General features: G+C 21.8%; 1 protein-coding gene and 1 long non-coding RNA gene across 5 annotated transcripts in view; one reads left to right on the forward strand and one right to left on the reverse strand.

Moving 5' to 3' along the window:
* The window catches only part of LOC122510889, a 300,548-nt gene that overhangs the window by 120,055 nt on the left and 154,407 nt on the right, over positions 1 to 26,086 (forward strand). The gene's annotated exons all lie outside the window — the stretch shown is intronic.
* Positions 1 to 26,086, reverse strand: part of LOC122510892 — a 113,137-nt gene that overhangs the window by 67,607 nt on the left and 19,444 nt on the right. The window lies entirely within an intron of this gene.

The following is a 26,086-nucleotide window of genomic DNA, read 5'->3' on the forward strand; positions in this document are numbered from 1 at the left end:
AAAATAATTAAATGTAAAAAAATAAAAAATCCAACTAATTATAAAAATATTTAAAATACAATTTTTAAAAAAATTTATTTTGAAAGAATTGTTAATTAAAAGTATGAAATATTTAAATTCTCAAAGTTTTTAATTTTAAACTGTTTAAAACTCAGTTATTTTTAACTCCAAAATTCAATTATTTTTTAGAGTTTTCAACAGAAATTCTTCTACAAATCTATTATTTTTAATAATTACGTAATTAATAATTAAATAAACATTACATTTGTAAATAAGTTTAAGAAATTTCATCAGAATTAGAATTAAAAAACTTTCATTTTATTCTTTATGGAAATAATTTAATTCTTGAAAAGAATTTTAATTAATTTTTTTTAAATAATTGAATTCCGGAGAGAAATTTTATTATTTGTGAAAATAATTGAATTTTTGCGAAGAATTTTATACACAATTTTTTAAATAATTGAATTTTTGGTTAACAAGTTTATTATTTTTTGATAAAATTGAATTCTTGGCAATAATTTAATTAAAAAACTTTAAAAATAATTGAATGCTTGAAATGAATTTTATTTTTTATGAAAATAGTTGAATTTTCAAAAAGAATTTTATTTAATTTTTTTTAATTAATTGAATTTCCGAGAAAAATTTTATTATTGGTGAAAATAATTGAATTCTTGCGAAGAATTTTATACACAAATTTTGAAATAATTGAATTTTTGATGAACAATTTTATTATTTTTTGTAAAATAATTGAATGTTTGTGAAGAATTTTATGAAAATTTTTTTTAAATAATTGAATTCTTAAATTAATTTTATTCTTTATATGAAAATAATTGAATTCTCAACAAGAATTTTATTAATTTTTGTTAAATAATTGAATCTCCGAGAAAAATTTCATTATTTTTGAAAATAATTGAATTCTTGCGTAGAATTGTAATGTTTATAATTTTTTTTTTTTTGGAAAGATAATTGAAATTTTGACTAGAATTTCTTATGAATTGTAAAAATTTAATTTTCTCCAGAACTTTTAATATAAATCTCTGACTTTTTCCTGATTCCTCTGATCTATGGCAACCCCGTTTATTCTAGGTAATAAATACCTTTGTATATTTTTATTTCTCAGTGAAATGTCCCGGGGAAAATTTCGAAAATAATTTCCAGAATAATCAAATAATAAATTTTTGAATAATAATTTTATTTTTAATTTAAAAAAAAAGAGAAGGGAAATCTTCAGAATATTTTTCACTTTCATTAGTAAAAGAAAATTTCTAGAATTTGATTTATTTTTTGACAATTAAAAATCAAATAATTTCACATAGAAAAAAAACGAAGAGTGGAAATTGAATCTAAAAGTACAGAAGGTTCATTTACATAATTTAGTTTTCTAATTTTCTGCAGAGTACAAAAAGTAATGTAAGAGAGAAATCTCTTGATTCTCGCATTGAAAAATAAAGTAATATTAGAATGATTCGTTAAAAATGAACTTTTCGATTTTCACTTTAAATGTAAAACGATTTTTTTTTCTTTTGAGAATCAAGTGGACAATTTTTCTCTTACAAATTTCAAACTTTTTGATTTTTGTTTCTTAAAAATTGTATAGTTAATGTCAAAAAATTTCCAAGCTATTTTTTACAAAGAAAATGCGCCATCGAATATTTATTTTGTATCGAGAAAAAAAAACAAATCTTATGCAAATTATGTCCAGCTTTTGCTGAATTACCAAAGTACCTGCGAAAACGCCATTAATAGCCATGAAATTTAAGGGAAACGAAAAAATAACCAAGATCCGCTTTCCAACTTGCGGTTCGCGCTTTTCTTTCTTTCTTATTATTCTTAAAAAAATTATTAAAAAAAACATGTTTTTTTTAATTAAAAATACATTTATTTGAATAAATAAATTATTTAACAATTTATTAAAATTAAAGAAATAATTTTACAAATACTTTTGCAAATTTATTAAAACTAAAGAAATAATTTTGCAAATACTTTTGCGAATTTATTAAAATTAAAGAAATAATTTTGCAAATATTTTTGCAAATTTATTAAAATAAAAGAAATACTTTTGCAAAAAAAAAAGTAAAAGCAATTTTAATTAAAATTGAATTGACCGCGACGATTGTGATTTCTTGGGACAAAAGAAAATATTTAAAGAGAACTTTTCTTTTTCCCTCTGAACCTTGACACTTGGAAACGGGTTTTCATTTTTTATAAATAGAAATTTATAAAATTTTGAAATCGTGAGTTGGAACACGGCTTGGGATTGCGTGTGAACATTGCGTGTATGTCTTTATAAACATAATATTTATCACTCTATTATTAATTATAATTATAATTACAATGACCAATTATTTTTCTATTAATTATAATTTCTAATAGTAATCAAATAATATTGATGATGACGACCAAGTATTATTTTTGGAATCGATATTATCTTAATTGACATTTTTTTTTCCACAATTGTGTCAAGATTTATTTTATTCCATTTTTGATTTCCGGAGATAAATCAAATCAGTGACAATCGAATTTCCCTTATTTTCCATTATATGTTCGTTTTTGGAAATAGTATTTTTAGGGTCTTAATTATATTTTTCTGTATAATTAATATTAATTATCCACAATTTTTTTTTTTGTTTATAATACAAAAGAGATAATTATTGTCCAGTATTTTTTTTAATAGAAAGAAATAATTATCCAGCAATTTTTTAATTGAAAGAAATAATTTTTTAAAAAAAAGTGATAATTGTTCAGCATTTTTTTTTAAAGAAGGAAATAATTATCCAGCAATTTTTAATAGAAAGAAATTATTTTTTAATAAAAAGTGATAATTGTCCAGCATTTTTTTAATAGAAAGAAATAATTGTCCAGCAATTTTTTAATTGAAAGAAATAACTGTCCAGTAATTTTTAATTTTTAATTTCATTTTTAATAGACAGGGAAATTTTGCTGCATCGATTTTCGATTTTATTTATTTTTCAGAAAGCGCTTGTATTTCGCAATTTCACGACTTATATAATATAATTGAATAGAGCTAACAATGTAAATAGGTCAGTAATTATTTTTTAAAAATTGTACATACAAACAAATTTTTTATATAAAAAACAAACTGTTGTTTGTTCCAAAAAAAAAGGAATTTTTATACAGTCTAGGATTAAATTATTTAAAAGTTGTTTTCTACGCATTTTCCAGACTCTAAACTTGAGATAGACTCTAAAAACGCTGAATGTGGTTGGAGTCAAATTGAAAATTCAGATTTTGAATATTTACGATTCTGGAAAAATTGTTAAAAAAAATACGTCATCAGGAATTGTGCGACGATAAACAGCCATCGACGACTTTTAATTATTCTTTTCTTTTTTTAGAAGAAAAAAAAAAGTTTTGTAAGGATTAGTGCAATCGGTTTTTTTTAGTATATATATATATATCAGTAGTCTGTTGATTTAGGCTATGAGTTGTAAATAGTCGAGTATTAAAAATTGATTAGATAGAATAAATTTTTTTTTAAACATCTAGAGTTAGACACTCGAGAGTTGTATACATTTTTTACATTTATTAAAGTTTTGTATTATCTAACTAATTTTGTTTTGGATTTTTATCAACCTTTACTATCTCACATTATCTTTTTCTTTTTTTATACAAAAAACGATTTTTTTTGCCAGTGAACTTCTAATTTCAGGTATTGGATCGACTTTAGGACAAAAAAGGCAAAAAATAATTCAGTCGATTGAAAAAGTATGAAAAGAGTCGAAAATTACATCAGGGTTATCACAGGTCAGGGAAATCAGGGAAAATTCAGAAATTTTTATTAATAATTCAAATTCTTCTGAAATTCGTTAAATTTTTAATAGGATATAAGTATTCAATTAATTATTATAATTAATGGATTTATAAAAGAATTCTATAGTTAAAAACACTAAGAAAATTAAATTTTTAAAAAGTTGCAAATAATTGCAGAAATTCAATTATTTTCATAAAACATAAAATTTTTTGCAAGAATTCAATTATTTAAAAAAAATAATACAATTCTCGGCCTCAATTCAATTTTATTCAAGAGTAATAAAATTGTTCATCAAAGATTTAATTATTTAAAAATGTTTTTTATAAAATTCATAGCAAAAATTCAATTTTTTTCACAAAAAATGAAATTTTTCTCTGCAATTCAATTACTTCAAAAGAAATTAATAAAATTCCTTTCGAGAATTAAATTATTTTCATAAAGATTACAATTCTCGGCAAGAATTCAACTATATACAAAAATAATAAACTTGTTTGTCAAAAATTCAATTATTTAAACATTTTTTTTAATAAAATTCTTCGCAAGAATTCAGTTATTTCCAAAAATAATTAACTTTTTCTGGAGAATTCAAATATTTTTGCAAGAATTCAATTATTTAAAATTTTTATTATAAAATTCTTCGCAAGAACTCAATTATTCTCAAAATAATCATAAATTTTCAAATTCTTCTCAAAAATTCAATTATTTCCACAAATAACGATATTTTCTCGGAAATTCAATTTAAAAAAAAAAAATTTGTAATAAAATTCTATGCAAACTTTTAATTATTTTTACAAATAATAAAAAATTTACAGAAATTCAATTTTTTACAAACTTTTTTATAACTTTCTTCACAATAATTCAATTATTTTCATAAATAACAAACTTCATTGCAGAATTTCCATTATTTTTAATACAATTTTAATCAAATTCCTCAACAAATGTAATTATTCTTAAAAATTTTATTAAAATTCGTCAAAAGAATTCAATTATTTGAAAATTTGTTGATAAAATTCTTTTTGAGAATTCATTTTGAGAAACATTCAATTATTCAATAAATTATTTATTTACGCACTTGAATAATTAAATTCTCGTTCAATTTTCTAATAAATAGTCATTTAAAAATGAATTTCAGTTAAATTTTTTAAATCTCTGATAAAATTCAATTATTTTAAAAAATTTTGATAAAATTCTTGGCTAGAATTCAATTATTTTTGTAAATAACAAAATTCTTTGTTGAAATTCAATTGTTTTCAAAAATTTTATTAAAAGTCTTGTCAAAAATTCAATTATTTTAATAAATAACAAAATTCTTTGCTAGAATTCAATTATTTTTCAAAATTTTCATAATATTCTTGGCCAGAATTCAATTATTTTCAATAAAATTTCTCACAAGATTCAATTATTTTTTTTTAATTTAATTTAATTTAATAAAATTCTCTGATAGAATTTAATTCCTTTTCAAAAATTTTGATAAAATTCTTTGCCAGAATTCAATTATTTTAGTAAATAACAGCATTCTTTGTTGAAATTCAATTATTCTCAAAAATTTTATTAAAAGTCTTGTCAAAAATTCAATTATTTTAATAAATAACAAAATTCTTTGCTGGAATTCAATTATTTTTTAAAATTTTCATAATATTCTTGTCCAGAATTCAATTATCTTCGTAAATAACAAAATGCTTCGCAGAAAATCAATTATCATCATAATTTTTAATAAAATTCTTCCTAAAAATTAAATTATTTTCAATAAAATTTCTCACAACGTTCAATTATTTTTTTTTAAATTTTAATAAAATTCTCTGATAGAATTCAATTATTTTCAAAAATTTTATTAAAAATCTTGGCAAAAATTCAATTATTTTAATAAGTTACAAAATTTTTTGCTAAAATTCAATTATTTTTCAAAATTTTTTATAATATTTTTGTCCAGAATTCAATTATTGTAGTAGATAACAAAATTTTTCGCAGAAATTCAATTATCATCATAATTTTTAATAAAATTCTTCCTAAAAATTCAATTATTTCTAATAAAATTTCTCACAAGATTCAATTATTTTTTTTAAATTTTAATAAAATTCTCTGATAGAATTCAATTATTTTCAAAAATTTTGATAAAATTCTTGGGCAGAATTCAATTATTTTAGTAGTTTATAATAATAATAATAATAATTTATAATAATAAATAAATAATTTATTTTTTGTTTATTCATTTTTATGATAATTTATTATAATTTTTATGATAACTTATTTATTATTTATTTATTTTTTTATCGATTTGTGGTAATTTTCCTTTTTAGAGTGAATCAGAATATTCTTTATGGAAAAAGTCAAAAATTTGTCTCAAAATCAGGGAATAGTCAGTGACAAACAAAATTAAATTTTTCTATAGTAACCCTGTACTTATTTTTTTGATTTATTGTCAATTTTTAAAATTAACATGTCAATGGACTTGAAGGAACTTGAAGGATCTCGAAGTAAGGGAAAAATATTTAGAATTTTAGATGAAAAGTTATAATTAAAAGAAAGAGAATTTTTAATGTAGGCATAATTTTTATAACTAGCAGGTATTATATTTACATTATTTATCGCACTGTTGGATAAATTACAATAATAAAGGGAATTAATTATAGTATAAAGGGAATGGAAAATGAGTTCGCGAATGAAATTAATCTTTCGATACACATTTATATAAATAATATAACGGTGAATTTATATCCTTTATGGATTTTGATTCTTGAAAATCCCCAGGTGGTCTCCGCGAGAGCAAATCGTGTGTATATTCCAAATATACAAGCAGTGGACATGTATCTGTGCACATTTTGACCTAATAGGTTCATTGACCCCTTCAGAAGACCATACTGGTCCAGTTTCACTGCAGACGTACCTTAAAGGTCGCAAAACCAGTTTCTCTTCTTTTATATCCATTTCCGATTTTCAGTAAAACAACATTTGCAATTATATATTTGTGTCCAACACTTTCATGGGGCGGTGCAATTATAAATACGATATACAATACAATAAAATACAATATTTCAATATTTGCACGGAATACATTATGCAGTATGAATATACACTCAAATATTGTATTCCATTTTCATTTTCTATGTATTATTAATATTAACACTTCGCTACTCGCGGGAGAATATTCCGTGAATGTTTAATAATTCTAATTATAGTGTTGTAACGAAGATATGAATTTTACAATTCAAATAATATTACAATAAAATTGTGAAGGAATAAAATTCCGCTTTTATTTTCGTTTTTAACAATTTAATTTTTAATCAAGTAATGTGTGTGATTCGCTATGCGCGATTTAATAATTGACGTTGTCTAATTTATATTTCATTTGGTGAAAGTTTTTTGCACATCCGCGACAGATGATATTGCACTTTTAAATATTTAATATGTTTTATAAATCGTATAATAATAATAATAATAATAATAATAATTTTTTTTTAAATTTTCACAAGAATTCAATTATCTGCATAAAGAATGGAAAGAAGAATTCAATTATATTAAAAAATAATAAAATTCTTCACAGAAATTCAATTATTTCAAAACTGTTTTATAAAATTTTTCGCAAGAATTCAATTATATTCACAAATAAAGAAAATTTTCTAGAGAATTCAATTATTTCCATAAAGAATAAAATACATTGTAAGAATTCAATTATTTTCATATAAAGAATTAAATACTTTTAGAGAATTCAATTTTCATAAATAATAAAATTTTTCCAAGAAATTCAATTATTTATAAAAATTTTGATAAAAATCTTCACAAACATACAATAATTTTTCAAACTAATACAATTCTCGCCAAGAATTCAATTACATTCAAAAATAATAAAATTCTTCACAGAAATTCAATTATTTAACAAAATTTTTTATAAAATTTTTCTCAATAATTCAATTATTTCCAAAAATTATTTAATGAAATTCTTTTTAAAAATTCAATTATTTTCATAAAGAATTAAATACTTTTAGAGAATTCAATTATTTTCATAAATAATAAAATTTCCCCAGGATATTCAATTATTTATAAAAATTTTTAAAAAATTGTTCACAAACATTCAATAATCTTTGAAAACAATACAATTCTCGACAAGAATTCAATTAGATTCAAAAATAATAAAATTTTTCAGCAAAAAATTCAATTATTTAAAATTTTTTTTTTATCAAATTCTTTGCATGAATTCAATTATTTTCAAAAATAATAAAACTTATCGCATGAATTCAATTGTTTTCACATATAACAAATATTTATCACGGAAATTCAATTATTCAAAATAAAGTTGACTAAAATCCATTGCAAGAATTCAATTATTTTTATAAAAAATTAAATACTTTTGGAGAATTCAATTATTTTCATAAAGAATTAAATTCCTTTCGAGAATTCAATTATTTTTATAAAGAATAAAATTTATTGCAAGAATTGAATTATATGTCAAAATTTTTTTATAAAACTCTTCACAAGAATTCAATTATTTTCACAAATAACGTAATTTTTCTTGGCAATTTAATTATTTAAAAGTAAATTTTAAAAAATTTATTGGAGAATTCAATTACTTTCATAAAGAATAAAATTTATTGCAACAATTTAATTACTTAAAAAATTTTTGATAAAATTCTTTATAATCATTCAATTATTTTTTAAAATATCACAATTCTTGGCAACAATTCAATTTTATTCATAAATATTAAAATTTTCCGCTGAAATTCAATTATTTTCAAAAATTTTACTAATATTCTTACCAAGAATTCAATTATTATCACAAATAATAAAATTTTTCTCGTTAATTCAATTATTTAAATAAAATTTTACAAGATTCGTTTCGAGAATTCAATTCTTTTTGTAAAGAATAAAATTTATGTCAAGAATTCAATTATTTTAACAAACAAAATCATAAATTTAAAAATTTTAATTATTTTCACAAATAATAAAATTTATTCGGAAATTCAATTATTTTGTTTAATTGCATTTTTTGAAGTTATTTCTAGTTTTTATTTTCTAATATATATTTAATTGAAGAATTTCCCAAATAATCGAAATTTAACGTAAAATTTTATTGTAAAAAATGGATTTGAAAATTCTCAAAAGGAACCTTTTTCGAAAATTTGTAAAAATTGTTGATTTAGAGAAAATATATTATTTAAAAATTGTAGAAAATAATAATTGAATTGAAATGATGAAAATAATGATAATTTTTATTTTCAGAGTAAATCAGAATTTTGTTTAGGGAAAAAGTAAAAAATTTTACCTGAAAATCAGAAAAAAATGGGAGGAAAGGAAAAAAAATTAAATTTTTCTGTGGCAACACTGTTTTTTTTTTTTTTTTTTTTTTGAAAAATAGTAAATGTTTTAGTAGCTATTGCTAAATAGCAACAGGTATAATATGAAGGAAGATTGTTATCACAATTGTTTCGTCAGAGAATAGACGATGTAATATTCGAGGCATTAAACGGCTGTAAAATGCAAATTATATATGAAATGCCAGCGTCAATTGAGTTGGCAAATTATTTAATCGACAAGCGCTCGCTATTTTGCATGGAAAACACTTTTGACGACCTGTCAACTCGAATGTAGAAGGAGAATTTTGCCCAAAAGTTATGACTCTGTCAAGCGCAGTGGTCCTTCAAATTTTACAACTCATCGCTCACTTCTTTTTTTCGAACAGTAAATAACTAAATTACTTTATTTTTCATCCTCTCAATTTTTTCATTAAAAATTTTTTTTCCCTATTTTGTTATTTGACAAAATTTATCTATTACTTCCTCATAGAGGAAGTATTGTAATACCGAAATTTTTCGAGTTCGATTTTTTGACATATCTTTATGTTATTTGACCTCAGGAGTTCAAAAATGACATTTTTAAAAAATGTCATTCCGTATGTGTGTGTGTGTGTGTGTGTGTGTAAACATCACATTTTCATAAATATCTCGAAATCATCAAGAGCTTTTGGGTTGAATTTTTTTTTAAATTGTAGATCTCACCTGCGGACATAAAATGAGAGTACTTTCTAATATATTAATAAAGTTTAACTAAATTTTTTTTGGATTTTTAATTTTTCAAAAAAACGTTTTTTGCCCATAACTTTAAAAAAATGTTAGGACACCTATAAATGTTTTTCCATAATTTTGTAGAGTTTTTTTAGACGCATCTATTGAGCCCTAATTGAACATTTTTCGTCCATATTAACCGGAGTTATTAAACTTTTAAAAATCAAAAATTTTGGAAAATAAGACTTTTTTGAAAATTTTGTTGAAAAAAGTAGAAGTAATTTTAAAATTATCGTTATCAACTTGTAGAGCATTAAAAAACGCTTCGATTGACCTATTTTTGAACCTAATTCGATAATAAATTTCGAAATTATTGGTATTTTAAAAACCAAAAATTGTGAAAAATGCCATTTTCTCAACTTTTTTGTTTGAAAATTTTTATTTAACTATTAAATTATTGTAACTATTTTGTAGGGTATTTAAAAATACATTGATTGACCCAAAATTCAATCACTTTTACCATATTTATAAAAAGTTATTCATATATTTCTATTATTTTTATCTCTATGAGGAAGTAAAGTGTTCATGAAATGACCACCAAAATTATAAAAAAAATACAACTTGGCAGCGGTTTTTATTATTTTTTTTATTGTCTTTATTTTTAAAATTAAAAAAAAAATTTTCAATTCTTTTTTATTGTCTTTATTTTTTAAATTAAAAAAAAAATTTTTTAATTCTTTTTGATTTATTTACTTTTTAAATTCTTTTTTCTTTATTTATTTTTTTTTTTAGTTTGTTAATTCTTTTTTATTCTTTTTTTATTTTATTTTTACTTTAATTTCTAGTCCATTTTATAAAGTAATTTTCTATATTTGACTCTTTCTATTTCGAGAAAATCGTTAAATTGAGCATTATTTAAAAAAAATGAATAATTGAATATTGATTTTAGCGAAAGAAAAAATTAGAGAGAGAGAGAGAAATGTGTTCAATGAATAGGTTAAGAGACGATGGCAATTGACTCGAATGACGAGCGACATTTAAACTTTTTATCTGTCATGTCAGTGTGGACCATTTTCTTCACTGGCAAAGTTTTAAATCCGTCGATAATTTTTTTTTTTTTTTACAACGAGTGTTATTTTTCACTATTCTTTTTTTCCATTTAGAAAATTGTATTTTAACAGACCAATTAAATTTCTCTATAAAAAAAAGTACTCAGTCCCATATAAATTGCTACATAAAGAAAAAATAAATTTTCAATCGAATCCAAAAAATTCCGTACAAGTGCCTTTAAATGAAAAATTTGACAAAACTGACAAAAATTTCATTCTATATTTTATTTTTTTGACTTTTCTCCAATTTTCTTCAAAAATATTTACTTCTTTCTTATCCCTACTGCTAATAAATTTAATTCCTGCCACGAATTTTATTATTCATAAAATAATTTAAATATTTATAAAAATAATTTAATTCTTGAGAAGAATTTTATAAAATTTTTTTAAATAATTGATTGCTATCGAATAATTTAATGCAAATTCTAATTTAAATAATTGAATTTCAAAGAAATTTTTATGAAAAGAATTGAATTTTTGCGAAGAATTTTATTACTTTTGAAAATAATTGAAATTTTGACGAGAATTTAAAAAAAATTTAGAACATAATTGAATTTTTGCAAAAAATTTTATTCGATTTGAAAATAATTGAATTTTTTGCAATTATTTGTAACTTCTCCAAAAAAAAAGTATTGTTGTCCCTGTGGTGAAAAAAAAATGCCGAATTTATTCGAGAAAACTCAAAGAAAATTTTCCTATTATTGAATGTAGATTAAAGTTTATTCGATAGGCAATGAGACCGCAATTAAAATCTATAATATATTGTTAAAGACGCGTGGGAGTGAAATTAGAATATTGGACAAACTATTTAAGAACCCGAGCAATCTCCTTTCCAAGTCAAATTCCAAATTCCTCTTTGGGTTATTGGACCAGGGCGAATTAATATGTCTTCTAATTAAATTCACCCACCAACCCTCCACCTCCGCCCCTTTTACCTTCGATTAAATATTTTTTTCCAATTTAAAAATGCGATTTCTAATTAAATTGTAATTTCTATTTACAATTTATAAGTATTTTTCTATTTTTATAATTATAATTTTTATTATTATTATAAAACAATTTTAATGATTGAATTTAATTCTTCTAAAGAATATTAAATTAGGTATTTTTAAAAAATCATAATAATTAAAATACTTTGCAAAAATATATCTTTTAACTTTTTCTAATGCTTAATTTTTTTTAAAAATTAATTATCGACTGCGAAAGGTGATAAATATAAAATTACGAAAAAATTGAGAATCAATATGGAGACGCTATTCTCCACCTGCGAACGCCAAGGTCACCGCTAGGTGGCAGTTGCGATTCTTGGAATTTCTCTTGCCACCTGGTGGTGACCTTGGCGTTCTCAAGTGGAGAAATTCAACCATTTTAATTTTTTCAGTTAGAAAACGTTATTTTGGGAATAATTTAATAAAACTTTGATCAGATTTTTAATTTTCTATTAAAATAGAAAGAGATACTAATAAAAAATTCTTTTTCTACAGCTTCATTAGGAGCGTTTTTCAAATTTAAACTGTTAATTAAATTAGTGGCGTTTTCTAAATTTAAACTGATCGCTTTCGACTTGAGTGACTTTTTTTTATTCTCTGTATAAATAGAAATGTGATATTTGAGAAAAATGGAAATAGAAAATTAATGTGTATTTTCGGAAAATTTTTTCTTTAATATCGCGTGTGTTTATTTAGAGAAGGAAAAATGAGATTGGCGTAATAGGTTGTAGTTTGTCTTGAGTTCAATAACATTAGTAGCCACGAAGCCAAGTTTCCAGTCTTGTTGGGGTTACATGTCGATACTTGTGCCCCCCGATATGTATAAGTGTACATAGAGGTAATACAGAGTTGAACTCCATGCTTTGGATTAGGTCACTGGTCGCTTGCTGGTCGCTGGTCGTTACCTGGACTCCATACTTGATCATTAAATATCAATGAGCCTTCCCTCCAGCAACGACCTTTCCTCTTAACGAATATATAGCTTTTCTTCGACGATCGATTTTTTTTAATGTCCCACTAACAAGTCTCATCATTTTTTCAAGTAATCTTTTTCTATTCTTTACTTTTTTAATTCGTCTTTTGTTTCTCTTTTTCATTCAAGAATATTTACGCACTTTTCCAAAAAAAAAAAAAAAAAAATACATTTTCGTCGAATCTTTATCTCAATTACTTTCAATATCTGGTATTTTCAGAAAATTTCACAAAAGAATTCAATTATTTACAAAAAAATTTATAAAATTCATCCAAAATACAATTATTTTCATAAATAATGAAATTTTCACGAGAATTCCATTAATTTAGAATAGCATTTTCAAAAAAATTTAGAAAAAATCAATTATTTAACAAAATTTTTGTACAATTCTTCACGATAATTCAATTACTTTCACTAATAATAATATTTTTCATGGAAATTCAATTTAAAAAAAAAAAAATTCTTGATAAAATTCTAAGCAAGAATTCAATTATTTTCATAAATAATAAAAATCATCGAAGAATTTCAATTACTTTTAATACTATTTTAAATAAATTAATCGAAAAATTCAATTATTTTCACAAATAAAGTTTTCCACAAAATTTAATTATATAAAATAAAATTTTCATAATATTTACTATATTTCAAAAAAATTAATTATTTAAATCAATGTTTATAAAATTCTTAATGAAGAATTCAATTATTTTCATAAATAACAAAATTTTTCACCGAAATTCAATTTTTCCAAACATTTTTAATAAAATTTTTCGCAAGAATTCAATTATTTTCATAAATATTAAAACTCTTTTCAAGAATTCAATTATTTTTGGAAATTTTTGATAAAATTCTTAGCAACTATTCAATTATTTTCATAAATAATAAAATTCTACTCATAAATTTAATTATTTTGGAAATTTAAAAAAAATTCTTAGCAACTATTCAATTATTTTCATAAATAATAAAATTCATCGCAGGATTTCAATTATTTTCAATACAATTTTTTACAAGAATTGCTCAAAAAATGTAATTATTCTTAAAAATTTAATTTCAATTTCTCGAAAAAATCAATTATTTAAAAAAAATGTTTGTTTAATATTCTTTGGAAAAATTCAATTATTTACCAAAAAAATTACACTTTTTTACAGGAATTCAATTTTTTTCAAAAATGACAACATTTTTTACAGTAATTCAATTTTTTTTCAAAAATAACACCATTTTTTATAGTACTTCAATTCTTTTTAAACATTTTAATACAATTTTTCGCAAGAATTCAATTATTTTCATAAATATTAAAACTCTTTTTAGGAATTCAATTATTTTTGAAAATTTTAATAAAATTCGTTGCCGAAATTCAATTGTTTTAAGGATTTCAATAAAAATCTTATCCAAAATTCAATTATTTCCCTAAATAATGAAATTCTTCTAAAAAATTTAATTTTTATTTTTATTAAAAAACAAAATTCTTTTCAGAAATTCAATTATTTTCATAAATTTTAATAATATTTCTAACAAGATTTCAAATATTTTTATCAATAATTTAAATTCTTCGCTAAAATTTATTTATTTTAAAAAATTTAATGAAATTCGATGACAAATTTAATTATATTTTTATTAAAAAACAAAATTCTTTTCAGAAATTCAATTATTTTCATAAATTTAAAAAAAAAAATGTTTGACAAGAATTTAATTATTTTTCTAAATAATAAAATTTCTGTCAATGAAATTCGATGAAAAATTCAATTATTTTTATTAAAAAACAAAATTCTTTGCAGAAATTCAATTATTTTCATAAATTTTAATAAAATCTCTGACAATAATTCAATTATCTTTATCCATAATTAAATTCTTCTCAAAAATTCAATTATTCTTGAAAATTTTATTAAAATTTGCCGCAAGAATTCAATTTCTAAAAAAAAATTCTTTATGATAATTCAATTTTAAGAAATATTCAATTATTTTATTTATTGTTTATTATTTATTTTTGTATTTAAATAATTGAATCCTCGTAAAATTTTATAATAAAATCTCATTAAAAGTAAATTTCAATAAAAAATTTTAAATAATAATTGAATATGAAAAGCGTTATAGCGTGATTTTTTTGGAAATAATTGAATTTTGGAAAGAGTTTCAAATTAAAATCTTTGAAAATTTGAATTTTTCATACTTTTAACTAACAATTTTGTATAAAGTAACTTTTTTGACAAAGTTTAATTGAATTTTTTAAAAAAATTATTTGAAGTTTTTATTTTATAATGTAAATTTAATTGATAAATTTTTGAATAATCGAAATTTCAATGAAAATTGTGTTGTAAAGAAATTTATTTAAATATTCTCAAAGAACTTTTTTAAAAATTATTCAAAATAATTGATTTAAAGAACTTTTATTAAAAAAAATCTAGAAAATAATAATTGATTCATTTTCAATAACTTTTTTTCAATCATTTTTTTGTTTTTTTTCAATAATTTCAAAACATTATAAAAAAGAAGTTATATAATTATTTTGAGAGTGAATCTGAATATTCTTTAGGATCAGGGAAAAACTCAAAATTTTGTTTGTAAATCAGGGAAAAACAAAATTAAATTTTAGTCAATAACACAGCCACACAAAAAAAAAAGTTCTGATCTGGGGGTCTCACTATGTAGACTTTATGTTTTTTGGGTCGCTGAATCCGAATCCGAGGTCCATTTAATTCATTTATTCAAAATGGCGGATCCAATATGGCGGATACGTTTTTGAAAAATTCATCGGATTCGCTTGAAATTCGTTACTCGGGGGTTTTTGGGGTCGCTGATTACGAATTTGAAGTCAGATTTCAAAAATTCAAAATGTCGGATCCAATATGTCTGTGTCAGACATATTGGATCCGCCATTTTGAAAAACCGACATCAGATTCGTAATCAGCGACTCCAAAAACCCCAGAGTAACGAATTTCAAGCGAATCCGATGAATTTTTCAAAAACGTGTCCGCCATAGTGGATCCGCCATTTTGAATTTTTGAAATCAGACTTCAAATTCGCATTCAGCGACCCAAAGAACATAATGTCTACATAGAGAGACCCCCAGATCAGAACTTTTTTTTTTTGTGTGGCTGTGTAATTGGTCCGCAAATTTTAATTTTTGGTCCGTAAAGTACGAATTTTTGAATAGTTACACTTACACTGAAAAAAAAATTTATTTGATTCAAATAACCGATTAATTGACTATTATCAATTAAATATTTAATTGAATCAAATAATATTTATTGGAGTCAATTTAATGGTAGTTCAGTTTATATTTGCTTCAAATACTGAAATTATTGAATCAAATATGAATTGAACCATTTAATTGACTCCAATAAATATTATTTGATTCAAGTAAATATATTTAATTGATAATAGTCAATTAATCGGTTATTTGAATCAAATAAATTTTTTTTTCAGTGTATTTCCCTGTAGGGAACATAATAATTATTTTAATCGATAAAATAATTATTATAACTTGTTCATTTTTCGTATATAGGAGAAAAAAAGTAAAAAACTGAAAAGATAAAAAAAAAAAAAAACGAGAAGCATAATTTTTAGAAAAAAAAATTAGAGTCCGCGATTTTTTGCGGGCGTTTAATAATTCAGCCCCTTTAAGTGGGTTTCTGGTGGATTTTCGTGTGCTCTTTGTGTGTCTCGTGACGCCTGTGAGCAGAAAATTGCACCAGTTTCGAAAACAATAGGGCCCCCGTGGAATATGAACGAAAGGTATATACGAAAAATCTCTCTCCAACGAACTGGCAACGCCGCTGGCAGAGAGAAAGAGACGAGGGACGAGCGAGCGAGTAGCGGACGACATTATTTTCAGTACATGTTAGACGCGCGAGCGATTCGAGTCGACTTTTTAAAGTTGCTTTGAAGAACCGATTTTTATTCAACCGGTGGTTCTTTTTTTTCATTTATTTTTTTTAATGCGCGCTTTTTCTCCCCCCCCCCCCCCCTCCATGGTGTAAAATATAAAAATTTAATATTTCTCTCCACTTGGAAAATCTCTTCATTTATATAAAATAAAAAAAAAAATTCGTTCTCGTTTGGAAATAAAAAGACCGGTTCGTTTTTATTTTCGCAAAACAAAAACCACCGATTCGCGCATTTCGGGTCTTTGACCTTTTATTTCGCATCGTGAAAAATTTATTTATTGATGGTGATCAATTTTTTTGTTTAAATGGTGTGTTTTATTTTACGTTTCATTTATAACTAAGTGATTCTTTTCTAATTGAAAAAAATGAGAGATATTTTAATAAAGTGATAAGTGAGGTAAATTTTTAACTAGAGGATCGATTTCAAATATTATTAGTGATTAAAATTTTTATTATTTTTAATATTTTATTGTGTTAAATAATTAATTAATTAATTAAAAGAAAAAGAATTAGTCTGTTAATAATTAATATTATACACCGAAAAAAATTTCAATGATTCAAGAAATTAATTACTTGTCTATTATCAAATAAATATTTACTTGAATCAAATAATTTTTTTTTGAGTCAATTAAATTGGTTCAAATCATTTTTGCTTCAAATACTGAAATTATTGGTTCAAATTTATTTGATTTAAAATAAAATTTATTCGATTCAAGTATATATATATTTGATTCAAGTAAATATTTATTTGACTCAAGTAGATATTTATTTGATCCAAGTAAATATTTATTGGACTCAAGTAGATATTTATTTGATTCTGTGTAAATATTTATTTGACACAAGTAGATATTTATTTGATCCAAGTAAATATTTATTTGATAATAGGCAAGTAACTGTTTATTTGAATCAAAGAAATTTCCATTTAGGTTTTTCAAATAAATATTTACTTGAATCGAATAATTTTTATTCGAGTCAATTAAATGGTTCAATTCATATTTGCTTCAAATACTGAAATTGTTGGTTCAAAGAATTATTGGTTCAAATTTATTTGGTTGAAGTAAATATTTATTTGATTCAAGTAAATATTTATTTGATAACGGACAAGTAATCGATTATTTGAATCAAAGAAATTTTCTTTTACTGAATTAATATTACGTATAATATTTAATTTATAATATTAATATTTAAAATAGAAAATAAATTAAAATCAAGTAAATTAAAAAAAAATTAAAATTAATTAAATTGAAATAAAATTAAAATTGAATAAATTCAAATAAAATAAAAAAATAAATAAAAGTTGAATTGGAAATGAATGTTCGGGGAAAAAGTTTCTTTTGAAAAGTTCCCTTTTGAAAATGTGCGATTTGGGGGTTATTTTGCCTTTGTGTGTCAATAAGACTGCGAGTGACTCCCCGAGTCAATGCACGTTGCTAATTCAATAGAGACTATAATCTTGTCTCACATATTGATTTGCGAGCTAGTTAAAAGACCAGTGCAATGGGGAGGAATAGTGCCAAACAGAAATAGAGAATATCGGTCAGTTCTTTTGTTTAAATTTCCCGCGGGAATCCGAAAAGTAACGGAGCTTTTCTGTATTTTTTTTTTATTTATTTTTTTTTATTTAAATTTCTTTCACTCGATTCTCTCACAAATTTTAAGTTTCTGTCTAATAAATAAAATTAATTTATCCGAAAGAGATAAATTTTTATTACGAAAGGACATTTCTTTCCAATTCTCTGCGCATTTTGTATAAATAAGTAAAGAAAATTTTAAATTTAATAAAAAAAATTTTTAAATAAAATAATATTACAAATTTTCATCAAAAATATTTACTTTTTTTTAATCTGCCAACAACTTTAATTCTAAATGTTTGGAAAAATCAATTATTTTCTAAATTTTAATTTCAATTCTTATACTAGAAACTTCTCTGAGAATTCAATAATTATTTAAATACAAAAATAATTTAGTAAATAATTGAAAAATATTTACAATTAGAATTGAATTTTTCTAAAGAATTCTATCAAAATTCAAAATAATTGAATTTCTGTGAAGAATTTTATTATTTGTAAAAAGAATTGAATAATTGTTAAGAATTTTATTATATTTGTAAAAAGAATTGAATAATTGTCAAGAATTTTATTACAATTTTTTTTTATAATAATTCAATTCTTAGGAATTATTTTACTACGATTTTTAAAAATAATTAAATTGTTTCGCAGATTTTTAAATGAAATTGTTCAATGTGATTAAATTATTTTGATGAATTTAATGAAAATTTTATTGAAAATAATTGAATATTTTCAAAAATAATTTATTCAAACTTTTGAGAAGAATTGATTTCTGTAAAGAAAATAAAATTGCACAAAAATAATTGAAATTTCTGCAAAAAACTTTGATACTTATAAAAATTTTTTTAGAATAATTCAATTTTTGAGGAGAATTTAAAAGATTTTAATTTGTAACCTTTTCAAAATTCAATTATTCCTAAAAAATTAGCCTATAATGCTTCTAATGTTCTATTCCTTTTTAAAATTTTAACTGAAATTCATTTTTTAATCAATTTTTATTAGAAAATTCAACGAGAATTCAATTATTTTGAATAATTTTTAAAAAAGTTCTTTGAGAATATTCAAATAAATTTATTTACAATACAATTTTCATTGAAATTTCGATTTTTTAAAAAAGTCTTCAATTAAATTTTTAATATAAATTAAAAACAAAGTCAATTAAACTTTTTCACAAAACTTAATTTATACAGAATTTTTAGTTAAAAGTATAAAAAATTCAGATTTTCAAAGATTTTAATTTGAAACCTTTTCAAAATTCAATTATTTCCAAAAATTCAAGCTATATAACGCTTTTAATATTTAATTATTATCTTAAATTTTAATTGAAATTCAATTTTAAATGATTTTTTATTAAAAAATTGTACGAAAATTCAATTATTCAAACACAAAAATAAACAATAAATTAAGGAATTGAATGTTTCTTAAAATTTAATTATCATAAAGAATTTTTTCGTAAGAATTGAATTTGTCATCGAATTTCATTAATTTTTTTTTAAATAATTGAATTTTTACAAAGAATTCAATTATTAATGAAGATAATTGAATTATTTTCAGGAATTTTATTAAAATTTTGGAAAATAATTGAATTTCTGCAAAGAATTTAATTATTAATAAAGATAATTGAATTCTTGTCAGGAATTTTATTAAAATTTTTTAAAATAATTGAATTTCTGCAAAGAATATTGTTATTCTTGAAAATAATTGAATTCTTGACAACAGTTTTTGTAGAAATTTTGAAAATAATTGAATTTCTAGGCAGAATTCTGTTGCTTATTGGATATAATTGAATTTAGAACAAGGATTTGATTAAAATTTTCTTAAAAAATTGAATTTTTCGGATGAATTTAATTAAAATTTTTGATAATAATTGAATTTTTGCAAAAAGAATTTTATTATTTATTAAGATAATTGAATTTTTCTCATAAATTAATTGAAATGTTTGAAAATAATTGAATGCTTGCCAAGAATTTTATAGCTAATTTCAAAATAATTGAATTTCTTGTCAGAATTCTGTTGTTTAAAAAAATAATTGAATTGTTGTCAAGATATTTATTAAAATTTTAAAAAATAATTGAATTCTTGCTAGAATTTCATAGAAAATTTGAAAATTTTTGAATATCTAGGTAGAATTATGTTTTTTATGAAAATAATTGAATTCTTGAGATGAATTTGATTAAAATTTTCGAAAAGAATTGAATTCTTCATATGAATTGAATTAAAATTTTTGATAATTGAATTTTTATAAAGATATTTATTATTCATGAAAATAATTGAATTTTTCTCATAAATTAATTGAAATATTCCAAAATAATTGAATGCTTGCCAAGAATTTCATATAAAATTTGAAAATAATTGAATTTCTAGGTAGAATTCTGTTATTTTTGAAAAATAATTGAATTTCTAGGTAGAATTCTGTTATTTATAAAAATAATTGAATTTCTAGTTAGAATTCTGTTATTTATAAAAATAATTGACTTCTTTGGAAGAATTTGATTAAAATTTTCGAAAAGAATTGAATTTCTGCAAAGAATATTGTTATTCTTGAAAATAATTGAATGCTTGCCACGAATTTCATAGAAAATTTGAAAATAATTGAATTTCTAGGTAGAATTCTGTTACTTATTGGAAATGATTGAATTTAGAACAATTTTTGAAAAATAATTGAATTTCTAGGTAGAATTCTGTTATTTATGATCAAAATTTCTCAAAAAAAAAAAAAAATATTTTTTTGGTCGGCTACTTATTTTTAGTTAAAAAAAATTTTTTTTTTCTCAGTATAGTTAGAGTTAAATTGAAATATTATAGGAAAATGAAAATGATGATTATTAACCATAGCGCGTGGGAGGTGTGACCAAAGAATCTGTAATGGAGAGAGAGGGACAGAGAGAGAGAGTGTAATCACTTAGAGAAATGGAAACGGGAATAAATAAGGAGTCTGATGTTGACGTTGTTTATTGACACTGAGGACAATGACCATTCAAGAGCAACACGGAAGCTTTGTTGCAAGTATTTGTTGAATTTACCCGACCGAAATCCAAAGGACTGTCGTTCGACTGCATTTTCCCGGAAAAGCGTGACGAGTCTGAACAAGTTCCCACTCTCTCTCTCTCTCTCTCGATATATGTGAGTGTGCAAAGTGATTGACATTTGTTTTATTGGAAATTGTGTCGTTACACGTCTTCTTTCCATAGAAGAGGATAACAAGTCTGCGAAACGATTGTCTTGCGGTTGAAAGTGTGTTTGTTTGTGTGCTTCTACACACAACGAAATGGGAGGAAAAGTTGGGCTCATTTGCAGCAGTTGCTGGTCTGGAAAATTCAGTATGTATTTTATTTTCCGACAAAATTTTATTTTTTTTCCACTAACATCTATTAAAAGTTAATCAACTATTTTAATCCTACACCAACCAATTATCATGAGTGGTTAAACTAATTTTAAAATTGATTCAATTTTAATCTGAGTTGGCGAAACTGTCCCCGAGGTCCCTAAATGAAGTACATAAAACAAAGTTAATTAAAATTCAAAAGAAAAACGTGTGAAAAATGTTATTTTGTTATTTTAAATAAAAAATAAAGCTGAGGTGACCTCACTAAAAAATATTTTTAATTTAAGAATATATACTGTAAAAAAGGTGCCCAGGATACCGACTTAAATTAAGTGGAAATATTCTTACAATGAGAATATATTCTTATAGTAAGAATATTTCTCACTTAATTTAAGTCTGGGCACCATTTATATCCTGGGCACCTTTTTTTTAGTATATATTCTTAAATTAAGAATATTTTTTTTAGTGCTGAGGGTCATAGGCGCCGTTATTTTTAATTGACATGTTAATTTTGGAAAGTGTATAATTATAATTAGAAGGAAATATAAATCAAAAGGCGTATAAGTTCTTATTTAGAAAAAAAATGATATAAATCACGAGTTAAATAGCGAAACTGAAGAAATTTTTATTAATTGCTGATTGAGGAAATTGAGAACCCATGCTGCACTCGGGAGAGGACAATAGAAAATATTTGTGCGCGATGAAGCGTAAATAAGGGTAATTTCTGATGTGGAAACAAGGGGGAAATTCAAATCGAGCTATCAAAACAAAAATCAGTCAAGTATATAATGATTCTCGAGGGGCATTTCTTTTCCTTATAACTAGATGTTTTTATTATTGCAAATACGCCGTAATTTAAGAGCTCTCTAAATATTCCGATATTTTACTGTTAATATTATTATTATTATTGCTACTCTGCAAATTTTACGCACCAGCGCCCGGAACGCTGTATTCAATTTATTATTATTATTATTATTATTAATATTTCACAGGCAAATATTAAAATTATAAAATTATAGAATAATTATAGAAATTCAATTATCTTGATAAATAACTGAATTCTTCCTAGAAATTCAATTATTTCAAAAATTTTGTTGGTAGAATTCAATTATATTTAAAAATAAAAAAATTATTTACAGAAATTCAATTATTTTCAAATATTTTAATTAAATTCATCTAAAAAATTCAATTCATTTCGAAAATTGTAATCATATTTTTGTTCTGAATTCAATTATTTCCATAAGAAATAGAATTCTACCTAGAAATTCAATTATTTTCAAATTTTCTATAAAATTCTTGGCAAGCATTCAATTATTTTCAAAAATTTCAATTAATTTATGAGAAAAATTCAATTATCTTAACGAATAATAAAATTCTTTACAAAAATTCAATTATTGTCAAAAAATTTAATTCAATTCATCTAAAAAATTCAATTCTTTTCGAAAATTTTAATCATATTCTTGTTCTGAATTCAATTATTTCCATAACTAACAGAATTCTACCTAGAAATTCAATTATTTTGAAATGTTCTATAAAATTCTTTACAGGAATTCAATTATCTTTATAAATAATAAGAATCTTCACAACAATTCAATTATCAAAAATTTTAATTACATTAATCACAAAAATTCAATTACTTTTTAAATTTTCAATCAAATTCTTCCCAAGAATTCAATTTTTTTTTAATAATTTCAGAATTCTACCTAGAAATTTAATTATTTTTAAATTTTCTATGAAATTCTTTACATGAATTCAATTATCTTTATAAATAATAAAAATCTTCACAAAAATTTTAATTCAATTCATATAAAAAAATTCAATTTTTTTCGAAAATTTTAACCAAATTCTTGCCAATAATTCAATTATTTTTAAAAATAACAGAATTCTTCCTAGAAATTCAATTATTTTCAAATTTTCTATAAAATTCTCGCAAGAATTCAATTATTCTCCAAATTTTAATTAATTTATGAGAAAAATTCAATTATTTTCTAAAATTTTAATAAATATCTGGACAACAATTCAATTATTTTCATAAATAAAAGAATTGTACATATAGAAATTCAATTATTTTCAAATTTTCTATAAAATGGTTGGTAAGAATTCAATTATTTTCAAAATTTTAATGATATTCATCGAAAAAATTCAATTATTTTCGAAAATTTTAATAAATATCGTGACGAAAATTCAATTATTTTTATAAATAACAACATTCTTCGGAGAAATTCAATTATTTTTAAAGTTTTAATAAAATTCCTGGCATGAATACAAATATTTTCAAAAATGATGATTAATAAAATCACTAGAAAAATTAAATTGTTTTTAGTACAATTTTCATTAAATTTCTCAAAAGAATTTATATTTACTTCAAAACAAATTGAATTTGAATTTTTACAAATTTTATTTTATAATTTAATTTTTGCCCAGAATTTTATGAAAATTTGTTATTTATTGATGAAATTAATTTCTTTAATTAAGAATTTTACTTATTTATTTATTAAAATTTTTGAAAATAATTGAATTTTTTTCGATAAATTACACATAAATTCTAGAAAATAATTGAATTTTTTTTTAAAGATTTTAATAAAATTTGTTGAAAATAATTGAATTTCTCTCCGAAAAATTTTGTTATTTAATTTAAAAAGGCTAAAAATCATGTGTAATTTAAATTTTCTTTGAAGATAATATTGAATTCCCGATAATAATTTAAAAAATTTAGACAAAATTAAAAGTTTTGTCAAATTTCGAAGAAAATAAATAAAGATAGTTTTATTTAATAAAATTAAATATTATTTAATAAAATTTTGTTATTTCTTTCTAGAAAAGAGAAAAATACTTTGTTGTTGTATATATAGTGGGAAACTAATTCATTTTCGTATCGCACATGCTATCTAACGAGTTTGCTCATAAATCGAAGTCTAACACCTGTGAATGCTCAAGTTTGATTTATTTCGGGTATGATGAACACCATGTGTGCAATTAGTGATCGTGTAGGATTTAAAGGGTCACGAACAGATTATAGAAACCACTATTATAGGTCTTGAAATTAAAATAGAACACTCGAAATATATCGATGATGAATATGCGCAAATTATTCCAGAAAAATACCATTCATCATTGTCTCTTCTTTAAAAAAAAAATACCAACTAAATTTTAAGTCATTTTTTTAAATTAATATTTAAACTATTTATAAAATTTTATTTTATAATAATTTTATTTATTTATAAAATTATTTGAAAGAAAAATAAAAAATTTACTTGCAATTAATAAAAAGTTTATTAGACTCTATGTCAAATAGGTACTTATCTTTATTCTGAAAGTGGAATAAAAATTAAAAAGTTGAATTCAATATTTAGAAACTTAATTAATAATAAAACTCTGTTAGGGAAATTTTCGAAAAGTTGAGTGTTTAGAAAGAATTTAAAGACAAAAGTGGCACGTCTTCGTTTTGAAAATAAGGTCAAACAGATTCCAAGAAGTGCCAAGGGGTCAAGTCGCAATTTTGCGTTACTTAAGTTACGTATATTTCTTACTCTAGGTATAAATAACTGTACTGTAAGTAATAAATTTGATTTATTTTTTCTCTTTTAAAAATCCTTTTTAAATATAAAAAAGAATTTAAAATTAAAATTTAGGAAATAGTTGAATTTTGCAAAAATTAAAAAAGAATAAAAGAAAAATTTAATAAAAGAAAAATTTTATAAACAAAATTTTAAATAATTGAATTATCATGACAAATTTTAATAAAATTTTTAAAAATAATTTAATTTTTCGAGAAATTTGATTAAAATTGTATTAAAAATAATTAAAAGCCTGCTGAGAGTTGCATTATTTATGAAAATAATCACATTACTTTGGGAAATTTTATTGAAGTAGTAGATATTAAAAATCATTGAATTAAGAAAAGCTTTTAAAAATAATTGAAATTTCGTCAAGAATTTTAATAAAACTTTTTTTAAAATAATTAACATTTTTCGAGAAATTAAATTAAAAGTAATTAAAAGTCTGCGATGAGTTTTATTATTTATAAAAATAATTGTATTCCAAAAAAAAGAATTTTATTATTTATGAAAATAATTGTATTCCAAAAAAAGAATTTTATTATTTATGAAAATAATTGAATAATAATTTAAGAAAATTATTTGTAAATAATTGAATTCTTGTGGAATTTTTATTATTTATGAAAATAATTAAACGTTTGCGTAGAATTTTATTAAAAAATTTTTTTTAAATAATTGAATTTTTTCGAAGAATTATTTCTGTAAATAATTAGTTATAGAAATATTAATCAAATTCTTCGCAGAAATTCAATTAATTCGATTAAAAATTTAAAATTTTAGAAAAACTGAATTTTTAGATATTTTTTATTTATGAAAATAAATGAATTCTTGAAAAGAATTTTGATTAAAATTTTTGAAAATAATTGAATTCTTGACAAGAATTTTTGTTGAAATTTTAAATGAAATTTAATTTCTA

The sequence above is a fragment of the Leptopilina heterotoma genome, unplaced genomic scaffold (genome assembly GCF_015476425.1).
Source record: "Leptopilina heterotoma isolate Lh14 unplaced genomic scaffold, ASM1547642v1 Lhet_77, whole genome shotgun sequence".
Classification (NCBI taxonomy): domain Eukaryota; kingdom Metazoa; phylum Arthropoda; class Insecta; order Hymenoptera; family Figitidae; genus Leptopilina; species Leptopilina heterotoma.